This window comes from Vulpes vulpes, chromosome 1 (genome assembly GCF_048418805.1).
Source record: "Vulpes vulpes isolate BD-2025 chromosome 1, VulVul3, whole genome shotgun sequence".
Taxonomy (NCBI): domain Eukaryota; kingdom Metazoa; phylum Chordata; class Mammalia; order Carnivora; family Canidae; genus Vulpes; species Vulpes vulpes.
This window is the reverse complement of record NC_132780.1, coordinates 141,279,386-141,293,948: the sequence shown is the minus strand read 5'-3', so window position 1 is coordinate 141,293,948 and position 14,563 is coordinate 141,279,386. Positions and strand designations below refer to the sequence as shown.

At 54.5% G+C, this 14,563-nt stretch overlaps 1 long non-coding RNA gene across 2 annotated transcripts in view; it reads left to right on the top strand.

Annotated features, from left to right (window-relative positions):
- The window catches only part of LOC140594982 (uncharacterized), a 39,576-nt gene extending 25,222 nt beyond the window's left edge, over positions 1-14,354 (top strand). Inside the window, exons 2-4 of one of the 2 annotated variants that reach the window (XR_011996323.1) lie at positions 9,693-10,467; positions 11,893-11,987; positions 12,489-14,171. This is a non-coding gene — a long non-coding RNA (uncharacterized lncRNA). Of the gene's footprint in view, positions 1-9,692; positions 10,468-11,892 lie in introns of both variants that reach the window. The other variant, XR_011996322.1, reaches the window with a different exon arrangement.
- The last annotated feature ends 209 nt before the right edge of the window (positions 14,355-14,563 follow it).

Genomic DNA, 14,563 nt, shown 5'->3' with positions numbered 1-14,563 from the left:
GACCACCAGGCTTGTGGGCAGTGGTTATGGGCAGCAGGATGGTTGTGACAGCACCTTTGCTGGAGGAGGCTGCACACACACTTGGTTGTCAATCCTCATTGGTGGCGGTGGGTGGGCGCAGAGAAAGACTGCTGTGTTCAGGAGACATGATCACTGACCAGGGGTGAACAACTGTAGGGCAGCCATCCCTCAGAGGTAGTCTGTGGCTGGGGCTCTGGGGAAACCAGAGTGTTGCCCAATGTTGAGAGCTCAGGGTGAGTTTTGAGGAATTGTTCCATTCACGAATTCACTGAGTCATCCATTCCACCAGTATCTTTGGGGCTGGAATGAAACCACCCCAATGTTGTACATGTCCTGGGACCATAAGGCATCTGGTGTGAGGGGTCAGAGCTTTGGTGACTGATAAAGGAGGAACTTGGAAGGAGAAGAATTTGTTAATATTTATCCAGTGGGGTCCAGGAGAGGCTGATCTGAATGGAGACAACTGGCTTCAAGCAGGTAGGGGGCAAGAAGGAGGAGGGCTGGAAAGGACTGTGCTGGGTACACTGCCACCTGAGCTCAGGACACAACCACCCTGTGAGTTAGAGGCTCTGATTTCCCTCTGTTTTGCAGACCAACAGAGGCTCCTTCTTGCGTTCAGAAGGGCATTTCTCCAGGTTCACCCAGCCTGAGCCACCCCGAGAATCTCTAAGGGCCCTTACTGTGGTGTCTGTGATCTTGGGGTCCCAGGTGGGAGCTGCCAGAGTGGGAGACAGCCTCTGTGTCCCCTCCAGTCCTTCTGACAGCAACAGCTTTCCTCAATGGTAACCCCATACATTGGTTTGCCATAAGCCTGGTTATATGGCTGGCCTCCTAGAATCTGCTCACTCATAGGCAAAGTGATGAAACCAAACTTCTGAACTTTCCATATCGAGGACCAAGGTTTGGTGACTCTGCCATGTACCTAAGAATGTTAGCTAACATGTTCTAACATGAGTACTTGTTATGTGCCTGGCACTGCTCTCAGCCATTCAGGTATATTAACTCATCGAGTCCTCATAGTAGCCTGGGAGGTAGGTGTCACCGCTAGCCTCATTTTACAGATGAGGGAACAGAGGTATGGAGAGGCCTATAGTCACACAGCTGTGAATTGGCAAATCGGGGTTCAAATCCGGGCATGCCAGCTCCAGAGGCTCCAGAAGTGTGGTCGGGGCCAGGCTGGAGCAGACTGCCCCCTCTGAGTTGAGGACATGTGGATTTGGGTCCCCCAAGCCTGCGGTGAATTTCTGCGAGTTCGCTCTGTGACCTGAAACACGTCACTTGCTCTTCTGAATATCCGTTTTCTCCCTGGTTGAATGAAAGGATTGAACTGCATGATCCCAACTTGGTTCCAGCTCTGACATTTCAAGAGGCTTCATCAGGCTAAAATAAGCAGTGAGAGGCACGTTGTGGTTGCGAAAGGGAGCCTGGGACGTGCGTGCGTGGAAGCCAGGAGGCTCTCCCTGGTGAGGAAGCATAGAGGGCTAATTGCAAGCGCATGAGCTCAGCTGGGGGCCACTTTCTCCCCTCTGGATCCACAGCTGGCTGTGAGTCACTGATGGGTCAGGGCTGCTGGAGATGGGACAGGCCCAGAGCTTGGACAGAAGACAAGTCCAACCTGGTCCCAGCTTAGGGGCCGCAGGGCACTGTGTGCTCTTCCCAGTCACCGTCTAGATGCTACTGCACTTGGGCTAGAACATGCTCTATCTCTGGCTCCCTGAGCAGAACTGCCCTTTCTATCTCAGCTCTGCCAGCCTTGGTCCCTACACTGCTCACCGCACACCCAGTAGATCCTTCTTGTGAGCCAGGGGTGGGAGAGGCAGGTAAGACTACAATTCCTGCTTTCAGGAAGCTCATAGAGCCAGGGGGAGGTGGGGGGGGGGCTCCCAGGCATAAGCCTCAGGCTCCTGAACATGCCAGGGGGGAGCTCTGAGCCAGGGCACCTGCCCCACCCACCCCAGCCTCTGCAGGCCAGGTCTTGGCCAAGGGAGGCCAGGTGCCAAGTTCCTCCTTCCCAATACCATCCCCAGCCCCAAGGAGGAGGCTGCCACAGGAGCCTTGTCCTCAGGACAGATTCACACCAAGGGGTCAGCCCCTAGGAGAGTAGCCCAAAGGGGGTGACTGCTTTGGGAAGAGTGAGAGGGGAATCAGGACCAAGCCGCCCCAAGACACCTCTGTCCTTACCCTGCTACAAATGTTCCCCAGCGCGACACATCTGGCATAGTGCTGGCTGGATTAGCAAGTGTGCTTTCCTGTGAGCGCGTGTGCTGCGTGCATCTCAGGGCCCGTGGCTGTCTGTCCACCTGGGCTCTGGCATAACCAGACTCAGATGTAATTCTGAGACACAGGTCGGCTGTCTGCAGCCTCCTTTTTTTTTTTTTTAATTTATTCATTAGAGAGCACGAGTGGGGGGAGGGGGCAGAGGAAGAGGGAGAAGCAGACTCCCCACTGAGCAGGGAGCCCAATGCTGATGCTGCGGGGCTCAGGGCTCAATCTCCAGACTCAGGACTCAGGACTCAGGGATTATGACCTGAGCTGAAGGCAGACGCTTAACCATCTGAACCACCCAGGTGCCCCTGTCTGCAGCCTCCTGCTCCGTGTGTGACTAATTAGTAGTAGTCATCCTCATTCTTTCTTTCTTTCTTTCATTCTTTCATTCATTCATTCATTCATTCATTCATTCATTCATTCATTCATTCAAGTAATAGCACCTCTGACAACTGTTTCTCTTTGTTCTGCATAAACTCATCCTGAGAAACTCAGTCTCTTGGGGGCAGCCTGATTCATATTATGACCACCTGACTTCTAAAACCTTACTATTGATGATTTGAAATCTGACCCCCTAAGCTGACCACCTGCTGGTGCTTCTGCTCCTTCTGCTCCTGGAGAACCTGTTTAATCCTACACATGGCCACCCTCAGAGGGTTCAGGCCACCTTCATTCCCCTTCCCTCCCTCCTTCTCTCTCTCTCTTCTCTCTGTAGACATCTATTGAGCTTCTATGATGTGCCAGGCACCAGGAAAAGAATAGGAAGCAACAGCACATATGGCCCTCGACCTCGTAGTATTCACAGTCTATTAGGGAGACACCATGAACAGAACAGTCACACAGGGAAAGTGGCCTCTGGTACGTGCTACCCTGAGACCAGGACTGGGTGGGAGGCAGAGCATATAAAAGTGGGACACAGGGACACCTGGGTGGTTCAGGGCGTGGTCCTGGAGTCCTGGGATTGAGTCCCACATTCGGGCTCCCTGTATGGAGCCTAATTCTCCCTCTGCCTCTCTCTCTCCCTCTCTCTCTCTCTCTGTGTCTCTCATGAATAAATAAATAAAATATTTTAAAAAATAAAAATAAAAGTGGTACACAATCGCCAGAGAGGCCAGAAAAGGCGTCCCTGCAGGAATTAAAAACTTCAGCCACTATGAGGAAGGTGCAGGGCTTAAGTAGCCGAGGAACAAGGGAATCACCAGTTGGGGGGTATGACACAGACAAAGGCTGTGGCTAGAGCAGGTGGTGGTGGTGGTGGGGCTCCCAGATGCCAGAGTCTTTTGTTCTTGGGACTAAACATCCTTGTGGTAGTTCCTCATATGATGGGCTTTCTAGGTCCCTCCCCAACCTGTCACTCTGTCATTGTCCCCTTAAGGGAGAGATCCGCAGGTCTGGAGCCACGGCTCCTGGAGGGCCTGGCCAGCTCAGAGCCTGGGGGCTGCTCCTCTCTCCTCCAGCTGGCTGCTGTTTTCCCATTAGCACAGCGCCCAGGTCTGCGTATTTTTTGCTCCCTAGGGGACAAGACCCCTCCCAGGAATACTCCTCCAGCTCTTACATGTAGCCTTGCCCAGCCTGTGTCTGAGCTGTTCGGGATTTGACCTTGCGTTCAAGTCCTTGGGTTGGTCCACGCATGCTCATCTCTCTGATGTGGCCTGTTTGTTCCAGGCCAGCAGGGTCTGCTCTGAGTCCAGATTGTGCTGCTGGCTGTGATGTGTACCTCGTTACATCCCCTTTCACCCCCCCTTCACCTTTTCAGACTCAACTGAGGTTTGGACTCCTCCAGGAAACCCTCCTCGATCCCCCTCTGTGTTCTCACAGACTGTAGGCCCTAAGAGGGCAGGGCCCCTGTGGGATTTATTATAGTGTTTTCAGAGGCTAAAACTCAATACATCTTTATTAGATGAACAAAACAATAACCTTTATGGGCTTCATATTTCTGAATCTGTAAAATGAAAATGAAACAATTTGACACACAGGGTTCTGAAGCGGGCTGTGGGAGATCATGCATGTGAATGTCCTATCATCGGGCTGGATATCCAGCAGATGTCCCGAAACACTTCTCACTTCCCTGCCCTTTAACGTTTATGGATACATGTTCTTTTCCATTTAAAAATATTGTACATTTTTTGGACTCCTTTTGGTTCCAAAGCATGCCTGGCTTCCTGGAGCTCAGGTCTCCATTCCAATGTCACCTCCTCCCAAAGACAGTCTTTGACTACGCCACCTGGAATGGTCCCCCTAACCCCACCCCCACCACTCTCCACTCCGGTAGTCTTATCATGACCTGAACTTCTGTTTTTCCTGCCTTGTTGATCAGCTGTCACCCCTCCCTAGTATGTGAGTACCACGAGGGCACAGAGTAGCTCCAGTGCCCAGAGCCAGGCCTGACACAGAACAGAGATCCAGGAGTTTCCGAGGCCAAGGCAGTGAAGTCTCTAGGGGACAAATGCCAGTGTGTGTGTGTGTGTGTGTGTGTGTGTGTGTGTGTGTTTGGGATAGAGGATGGTAAGAGCTCTCTGGGGCTGTGCAGGTGCAGGCTGCCTCGATGTGTGAGGTGACCCTGGGTGGCTGGGCTGAACACAAGCTTTCCTTAGCATGCCTGAGCACAGTCCATCTGTCGGCAAGGAGGGACTGGGGTACTTTGGCTGTTCCCCACTTTGGAGGGACCTGCCCCGCTGCCCTGTGCTGGGACCCCAGGCCCAGACCTGCCTTTTATTGGTGCCATTTTACTTCCCTGCTCCTTTCCTCACTCTTGCCTTCCTGTCACCAGTGCCCAATGGGCCCCCTCCCACCTGCATTCCCTGTGGCACCAAATCCTCATACTTGCAGCGTTAGTGGTGTTGTGGGGCTCCCCATGTCTCCTGTAGTGGGGTACACAACCCCAGCTGGGCTTCCTGGTGCTCAGGCGCCCACACCTCAGCCACTGTGGAGCCCTTACCAGCTCCCCACACCTGCCACTCCGGTCCTTGTCCTAGGCATAGTGACAGGGACTCCAGAAGAGAGCTGCAGAGGCTCCTGCCATAAGTGCTACCCTTCCCACTGGTAAAGGGCCCTCTCTGGCCTCCACTCATCCTGCTCCACCTCCAGCTGAGGGGCCTAGCACCAGAGAAGCTGACCTGACTTCTGGCTGGGGCACGGGTGGGTAGGGAGGGCAGTGAGCGTTTGCATGGACCTAGCTTTGGACCCATGCCCCTGCCCAGCCTCGGTGGAGTTACCCAGTGTTGAAAGGATGCCCCCTATCTGTTCAAGCCCCCCCACCCTGTTACTGCTGGGCCCTGCTCCCTACATCTGAGGCCCATAATCACTGCTTCATCCTCAGAGCTGTCAGAACTCCCAGATCTTGAGCTCCTGACCCTGGCAGGGCCCCAGAATGTTTGGAAGGGAAGGATTTCAGGCTCCAGAGGTTTATGAAGTGTGCTCTCTGGGGTGCCCTGGAGCTGCTCTCTGTGCATGTGTGTGTGTGTGTGATGGACTGACTGGGCTTCTGGAGCCCACTTCTATTTTGACCATAAACCCCAAACGTTTTCTGTGTTACCAGTGGAGATGCCACATAAGTTACTATTTAAACAGAAGGATCAATTATTTTTTTAAAAAGCTCTGCAAACCTGAAAACTGGACAAAACACCTTTTACATATGGGGAAACTGAGGCCCTGAGGAGCAAATGGCTTCTCAAGGTCACAGTGGCATCAGTGGCAGAGCTGGTACCATCCCAGACTGCTGGCTCACAGGCTGACGTTCTTGCCAAGACCAGGCCGAAATGTTCCTCTTAGGAGGTGGCAGTTGGAGGCGGAGTACCAGGAAGGCCCCATCCAGAGAAGTGGGTTAGGTCGCAGCCTCCCCACCCTGCAGGCCCCCTGTGAAGCGCCTGGGAGAATAGTTGCTTGGAAAGGTGGCTCAGCTCTCAACTGGAGGCTTGCGGTTTTGAAGTGGGAAGGGCAGGCTGAGGGAGAAGTGTGGAGAAGGAGCAGGGGACAGGGATTCATCCTCTGGGTCCCTCATATTTGCTCCCCTAATCAGAGCACCGATGCCCTCCTGCCAGTTTGAGACTCCTGCATCCTCCCACGGTCACTCTGACAGGTCTCCACAGGAGGAGGAATGCTGCTCCACAGATACCTGCTACCGTAGCTCATGACCCACTGGAAGCAGCCCCTGACCCCTAGCACCTGGTTTCCAAGCAGAGGGAGCCTGTGCCAGCATAGAGGGGGCTGGGCGGCCTTGAAGGGATAGCTTCTGGGGTGGGAAAGCTGTGAAGAAGAGGGTGGGGATTTCGGTCTCAGGGGTCCTGTGGACACCCTCCTACTGACAACAGCAGAAATGTCACAGTAGGGGGCTCCATGGCACTCATCCTGTCTCCCCTCAATGTCCAGATGGGCACCTGGGAAAATGCTATTGAATGAATGAATGTGTTCATCTCCCCACAGCAACCCCCCTGCCCCCCAGTCACCAGCCTCTCCCTCTCCTCACACCTCTGCCCTTTAGAGGCTACAAGGACTGAGTTATTCTTAGTAGGTTTCATTCATCAAAGCATGACAAATGGTGTCCTGGGAGGAATGCCTGGGTGCTGCCAGAGCCAGTGGGCTGGGATGGGGTGCAAAGGCCCATCTCAGGGGAGAATCCAGTGACTTCAAGAAGCTCCAGCCTGAGGGGGAGACACAGCCCTGCCCTTGGGGAGCCCCAGTCTGAGGGGAGACACAGCCCTGCCCTCAGGGAGCCCCGGTCTGAGGGGGGGGGACACAGCCCTGCCCTCAGGGAGCCCCGGTCTGAGGGGAGACACATCCCTACCCTCAGGGAGCCTCAGTCTGAGGGGAAACACAACTCTATCCTCAGGGAACTCCAGTCTGAGGGGGAGAGACACAGCCCTGCCTCAGGGAGCTTCCTGTGATGGATGATACTAGCTCCCCCGCCCCCCAGGCCCCTAGCCCTCAGTGAGATCTTAGACTGAAGGGAGAGATCCAATATCCTGCCCTCAAGGAACCTTTAGTTGTGTGGCACAAAAACAACTGTCCTCCCTGCTGGAGAAGGACACCCAAGGCACAGACTGAAACTCAAGATGAAAAAAAGGGGTACCAGAGGGGTTTCCAGAAGCATGTGCAGCCCCCACTGCCACCACATGTGGGAAGCCTCAAGAGGGGCTCCCAGGGTCCGTCACCTGGGCCGGCTGACCGAAACACATGCAAAGACTACAAGGGGGTGGTGAAGGCGCAGACTGAGATCCGGGCACGTGAGGAAGGGTTAAAGGCAAGGCCAAGTGGACTGGTCTCACTAAGGGCTCCAAACTCAAATGCCTTTGGGGACTAGTCTAACCACACTGGCCTTTGCCAGCGGGGAGGGCACTCAGCTCACACTGTCTGTAAGCTCTCAATATATTCAATATAAAAAGCACATGCTCACTGCAGGCCAAACGAAACCTCACTAAAGATTAAAGTTGGCCCAAGGCCATGAGTCTGTAACCCCCTGGACATCAGGAAAGAATTCCTATAGAGAAAATGTTTGAGCCCGGTTTGAATAAAGAAGCTGACAGCCAGGTTCCTCCTCCTTAGTCCTGGCCACCAGGCCCTGCTTCTGTGTCTTTAGGGCCTTCTCCCCGACTCTTCCTTTAGGCACTTCTCACCAGCTCCCTTCTGACCAGAGGCCACAGCTGGTCACCTCCCCCTGCGGCTCCAGGGGGTTTCACCTTTCTTTGTGGAAGGCTAATTTCCCTGTCAGGAGAAGGAGCCCGTGGGGTGGTCATAAGCCATCCTGAGATAAGCTGATCTGGGACTTCTGGCTGGGTGGCCTTCCCAGGAAGAGACTTCACTTTTCCGGGCCTCACGGGGATACTCTTGCCCTGGTGCCCTGCTCTGGACGACGACTTTCCAACAGGCCTCAGTGTCCCTGTCAACGAAATGGGTCCTGCCTCCTCCCCACTCTCTGAGTTACGGGGGTGGCGGGGCCGCCTTCTGCACCTTGGGGCTCCGGGGTCTCCAAGTCCTGCGCCCCTCCTCTCCGCGGGGTCTCAGGGGTCTCTCCTGGGGCAGTCTTGGAGGGCGACAGGTGGTGCGGGCCGGCAGAGCCAACCCCCGGCGCGCGCTCCTGGGGACGGGGACGGGGACGGGGACGGGCTCCCGGACCGGGCCGGGTAGGGGCGGCCTAATTAGGACGCGTTGGCCCAGCGCAGCAGGGCGCCGCGGCCGAGCGGCGGCGGGTAATTAGAGCGCATTAGCTGTGCCCCTGCAATCCTGTAATTTCTCCGCGCGCTCCGGGTGTGTGGCAGGAGGTGAGGCGATGCGGGCTCGCCCCTGAGTCAGACTCTCCGAAGCGCGGGTGGGGACGCAGGGGGCGGCAGAGGCCGTGGCCAGAGGCCTCCTGCCGCGGGAGGCGCCACCGCCTCGCCCCGGCTTCGCGGAGTCCCGCGTCGGGGGCCCCCGGGCCCGCGCCCCTCTGCGGCGGGCAGGGAGGGTGTGGCCTGGGGGCGTGGCCAGGAGGGGCGTGGCCAGGAGGGGCGTGGCCCGCGCCGCCTCTGGCTTCCAGGGGGCGCTCCTCGTCCCGCAGATCCTCCCGCCGCATTGAGAGGGGTCCCGCGCCTAGCCACGCGGCCTGCTCCCGGCGCGCAGGTGGACTGAAAGAGATGCACGTGCCCTGCGCGCCGCAGAGACCCCCCAAATTCCGTCAGAAATGGGCATCAGGTCTAGGACGGCGATAGGAAAAAAGAAAAAAGAGCGAGACCTCAGAAGGGAGTGGGGACGCACGTTTTACCCGAGCCCTGCAATCGATTCTCGGGGAGCAGGGAGGAACTAGTGGGGGCTGAGGCTGGGAGGGGAGTTTATTTATTAGCCAGATTAGCCAGCATTAATGGGGGAGCAGTGGTGGCCGGCGGCGGCAGGGACATAGCTGGCATAGCTGGCATAGCGGCGGGGCCTCCCGCGGCGCGGGGCTCCGGCGGCTTCAAAGGGGCTTAAAGGGGCCCGTGGTGGCACTGCCACGGCCCCGCGGGGGAGGGCGTGGGCGCCGGCGGTGGGGGAGAAGGCGGCCATTGTGCACCAAGGGATTAGGGATCTGGCCTGGAAGGAATTTTAAACTGCTGCGAGCCAGCGCCCCAGGACTCCCCGCCCGCCGCACCCGCCGCACCGCTGCTCTCCTGAGCTGGAGCACGCTGTGATGTTTACCTGCAATTTGGTGTCCCGGAGTCCTCCGCCCTCCTTCCTCCCTTAGATTGGACGCATCTAGGGTCGTCAGATTTGACAAATAAAAATACAGGATCTCCGGCTAAATTTGAATTCCAAATGAACGACGAATACTTCTTTATTTTTAGTATAAGTATATCCCATATGCTGTATGGGATATACTTATCCTAAAACATTATTCGTCCTTTATCTGAAATGCAAATTTAACTGAACGGCCTGTATTTTTTTTTTTTTTTTTCTAGCAGAACTCCCGTCACTGAGATGTCTAATCCATGTCTGCAACAGACGGGGGCTCCAGAAAGATCTATGTGCCTGTGTGTCTACCCTCAGACTAAGTTTCTCGCAGCCCCGTACTCTTTCACCCTTCAGAATGGAGCTTTAGTGGTAGAACACGTCTCCACCAAAGTGGGAGCTTCCTGAGGACGGGGGCGGAATTTCAGATTGGAGCTAGGAGGTCAATGTCGGAGTCTCCTTCATCACAGGGGGCGAGGCAGGGTCCGGTGCTGAGCCTCCCTCCTCCCTCAGGCGGGTGGAGGCCCCTCCCCCACTAGTATAGCTCCCTGCCCACAGGGGGCGCTAAGGGCCCAGAGGACTGACCTACAGATGGGTCCTGGTTTCTGGCGCTCTGGGCTGGCAGGTCCTCTGGGGTTGATGCACCTGAGGATTGGGGGTGGGGTCCCCAGCCTGTGTGGCTCCTGACTTGGCCCTTGCTCTGGCAGTCGAGGCCAGGCCTGCCGGCGCCAGAAGCTGTGGCCAACAGTGTGGGAGAAGCTCTGAGTCAGGGATCGTGCCAGGAAGGAACGGTGTGGCCCTAGGTACCGAAGGGCCCTGTCCACGCCCCTCTCTCCCCATAACCACAGCAGCCAAGCCCCCTGCCTCATTAGCCTCACTAAAGGCCACTGCCCAGCCTTTGCTTGTTCTGTTCTGTCTGAAGCACCTGCTCTTCCTGTCCTCAAGGACACCTGAGGTCTCACCACTTCTGAATGCTCTGACCTTCAACAGAGTAGGTATGGCCAGGTAAGCTGCTTGGGCCCTGAGGGTCTTATGGTGAAAAGAGCCCTCCATCTACTCCCTCCTTCCTCACCAGCCTGGGGCCATGGGGGCCAAAGAGGCACCAAAGGCAAGGGTGGGAAATGGTTGAAGAGTATAGGTGGAAGGGGGAATAAAGAAGCCTCTGCCACCATCTCCTCCCCCTCTGCCCCATGTAGCCCCTTCCCAAATCCCTTCATCCCCTGGGGCCTCTGAACTCTTTTCCCTTAAAGCTGAGGGAAGCTGGGAAGAAGTCCTTTCCCACGGTCACAGCCTCAACAACCCCCCACCCCCTGCTCCCTTGGCCACAACCACCTCAGCCTCTGCAGAGTGCTGGCCTGGCCCACCGCATCCCTGCAGGGCCCCCTCCTTGTGCTGGGGCGCCTGCTTCCGCGAGTGGCATCATCACCCCATTCCTCAGGCTGCCCAGTCATCAGGTCGGCAATTAGCTACTTCCTCTCAGCAGCATGAGGCCACCGAACGTCACAGCCCCTCCCCCCGGCCAGCCGCAGGCGGGGGTGCTGGGGGTGCCCCCACACTTTGTAGTATGTGCCAAGTCCTGGCATGAGCCCCCCCCCAAAACACAGAGCGCTGGGGTAATGAGTCTCCCATCCAGGGAGCAGAGTGCTCCCTGTGTTTTTGGGGGCGGGAGAAGCTGTACTGTTGCCTCCTCCTCCTCCGTGTCACCCCATCCCATTGGATGAGGACACTCCCGCCGCCTGGGTGGGGCGATACTAGCTCAAGGGCACCAGTGGCCAGAGTAGGCGGGGCTTCAGACTCAGGTGTCTCGTCTCCAGATATAGGCAGTTTTTACCAGTCTCTTACTTGGAGGCCAGGAGTTTGCGGATCAGATCTAGGGTGGTGGCAGTTCTATGGTAAGGGGAGAGAACTGAGGAGTCATTCTACAGTCACCCTAACACGCAGGGGGGCAGACTCTTCATGAACACCCCCAGGGGTTTACACACCTCTGCCCAGGCACACACACAGATGCAACCTGTGCAACGTATAGCTCACCACAACTATGCCCTCATGTGTCTCCGATGGGCAAACCCACCTGGGGGTACATCTGCATGCCCGGACACCCCATCCTTTGTGTGGGGTGCACACAAACCCACCAACATTCTTAGAGAGGCAGTAAACTCACACCAAAACCAAAAGCAGGACACCACAGAGAAGTCCAGGAGGGTGGGATGAGAGGAGAGACCACCCTCTAATTTGTCCTGCCCACCCCCATGGGCCAGGGGGGTTTTCCTGGGGAGGGTTGGGAGCAAGACTGCTCTTGGAATGGGTATATGTGGTGGGCAGGTGGGCTGCAGTGAGAGTAGCTGTGGTCTGAGTGTGGAGGTGTGGGTAGGGTGTGGATTTCCAGAGAGAATAAGAAATTCTAACAAACATAAACACATGTAATTTTAGGTGGATCATTTAACTCCTGAGGACCTCCGCAATAACATCTGTAAAATGGGAATGATGAGAACACCATTTAAACTTGGCTGTGAAGTTTAAATGAGGTAAGTGGCTCAGGGTAGGCCCTTAAACCAACAATACTAGGGAGGAGACCCTCCCAATGTCCTGTCTCTGGGTGGTGGGTTTGCCTGAAAGAGCTGTCCTTGGACATAAGCAGTGCTCATTCTGGGCCTTACCTGAACATGTACTCACCTCTGTCTTCCTTCCTTTCTTTGATCTGACCCCAGGCCAGCCATGGTGGGTGATTGGGTGCCACTTCAGATTGGCCTGGGGGTGTGCCTGGGAGGGGCTGGCTACCTGCCCCACCCCTACCTGTCTGGCACAGCAGGAGCTGAGTGCTGGCTTCCAGCCCCAGAGGGTATGAGTCAGCCAGAGCCTCCCCATCCAGGCAAACGCAGCTCAGGGGATAGGAGCTTGGGTGGAGGGGCCTTCTAGGAACATTCCTGGAAAAGGACCTGGGAACAGGCGTTGCTGCCCCAAGCCACCTCCTCAGCTTACCAGCCTGTGTCCAGCTCAGCAAATAACCTTGTCTTTGCTTCCCACAGCTCACCCTCAGGATTCAGGAGGCAAGGCCCCGCTTGCCTACTCGGGCTAGCCCTAAGCACTTCTTCAGCCACGGCAGGGAGCCAGGCCTGCCACCGTGCTGCCTTACTGCCCTCTTCAGCAAGTCTGGCAAGATCTCTAGAACCGTGAACGCAGGGGACGCATGCACACATGCTCATATACAGGTGCCCATGGCCATAGAAGCACAACCAGAGCCACCAACGTAGACATGTCCTGGCAAGCACATGCACACACACATGGTGCTCCCTCACACTATACACACCCACACAGACACTCATGTATACTCACATATGAACCTGCTGAGTCATAATTGTTGTTGTTGGTTGAATGTGTCCCTCAAAAGATATGTTGAAGTCTAACCCCCACTATCTGGGAACTTGACCTTAGTCCCAAATAAGGTCTTCATAGATATAATCAGGTTAAGATCAGTTAGGGTGGACCCTAAATCCAATGACTAGTGTCCTTCTAGAAGGCTGTTTCTTCTCCTTCTAGGGAGAGAAAAATTTGTAGACACAGACACAGAGACACACAGGGAAGAAAGTCATGTGGTGATGGAGGCAGAAATTGTAGAGATGCAGCTACAAGCCAAGGAACCCCAAGGATTGTCTGCCACCACCAGAAGCTAGGAAAGAGGCATGACGACTCTCCCTCAGAACACCCAGAATAAACAAACCCCGTCAACTCCTTGATTTCGGACTATGGCCTCCTTAACTATGAGAGACTAAATTCCTGTTGTAAGCCACCAAGTTCATCATAGTTTGTTATGGCAGCCCAAGGAAATGAATATAATCATACTCTCTCTCTCTCTCTCTCTCTCTCTCTCTCTCACTTTCTCTCACATACACACACACCAACACACACACCAACACACACACACACAAAGTGGCTGGCTCTGGGCTCAGTGGTGAGGTTGATGGAGTTTCATCTTGGGTGTACCTCTGTGTCTGTCTTCCTTTCCCTGTGAGTGTCTGGTGGACCCAAAAAGGCTCATGGCCCAGGATAGGAGCTCAATAAGTTTTCATTTTTAAATTAAAAAAAATTGAAGTATAGTTGAGATACAATGATGTATTGGTTTCCATGTATCCAGTGTAGTGACTCAATGGTCCAGTACATTACCCAATGCTCACCAAGATAAGTAGATGATAAGTAAGATGGTAGTCACCGTCTGTCATCCTGCAATGTTATTGCAGTATCATCGGCTATTGGCTATATTCCCTCTGCTGTACTTTTCATCCTCGTGACTTATTTAGTTTATAGCTGAGAGTTTGTACCTCTTAATCCCTTTCACATTTTCTGCCCATTCCCCAACCCCAGTTTGTTCTCTCTATTTATGAATCTGTTTATGTTTGTTTGTTCCTTTGTTTTGTTTTTTTAGATTCCACATATAAGTGAAATCGTATGGTATTTGTCTTTCTCTGTCTGACTTATTTCACTTAGCATAATACCCTCCGCGTCTATCCAAGGAGCTCAGAGCAATATTTAATCTCTCTGTTCCTCCCTGCAGTTCTTAATGACGCATCCACCCCCAATATGCTCTCCGGAAGGGGTTGCCATGTTTATGTGACCAAAAGACGTGTCTCGGAATGCTATGGCTGCTGTAATCATATTACATCAAGAGTAGAGGGGTGCCTGGGTGGCTCAGTCCGTTAAACAACTGACTCTTGATTTAGGCTCAGGTCATGATCTCAGGGTCATGAGATTGAGCCCTGTGTTGGACTCCATGGTCAATTCAGAGTCTGCTTAAGATTCTCTTCCTGTCCCTCTGCCCCTCACCCCCTGCTTGCATGAATGCAAGCTCATGCTCTCTCTTTATCAAAAAAAAAAAAAAAAAAAAAAAAGAAAGAAAGAAAGAAAAAAAGAAAAGAAAAGAGAAGAGAAGAAAAAAAGTGGAAACAACCCAAACATCCATCAACAGAATGGATGAATAAGTTGTGAGGTACTTGATGATGGAAAGCTACTTGGCCATGAAAAGGAAAGACCCGGCACCGAAGCAATAATTCCAAGACCTTCACAGACCTTGGGCTGAACAGACTGGGCCAGACATAAAGCACATGCT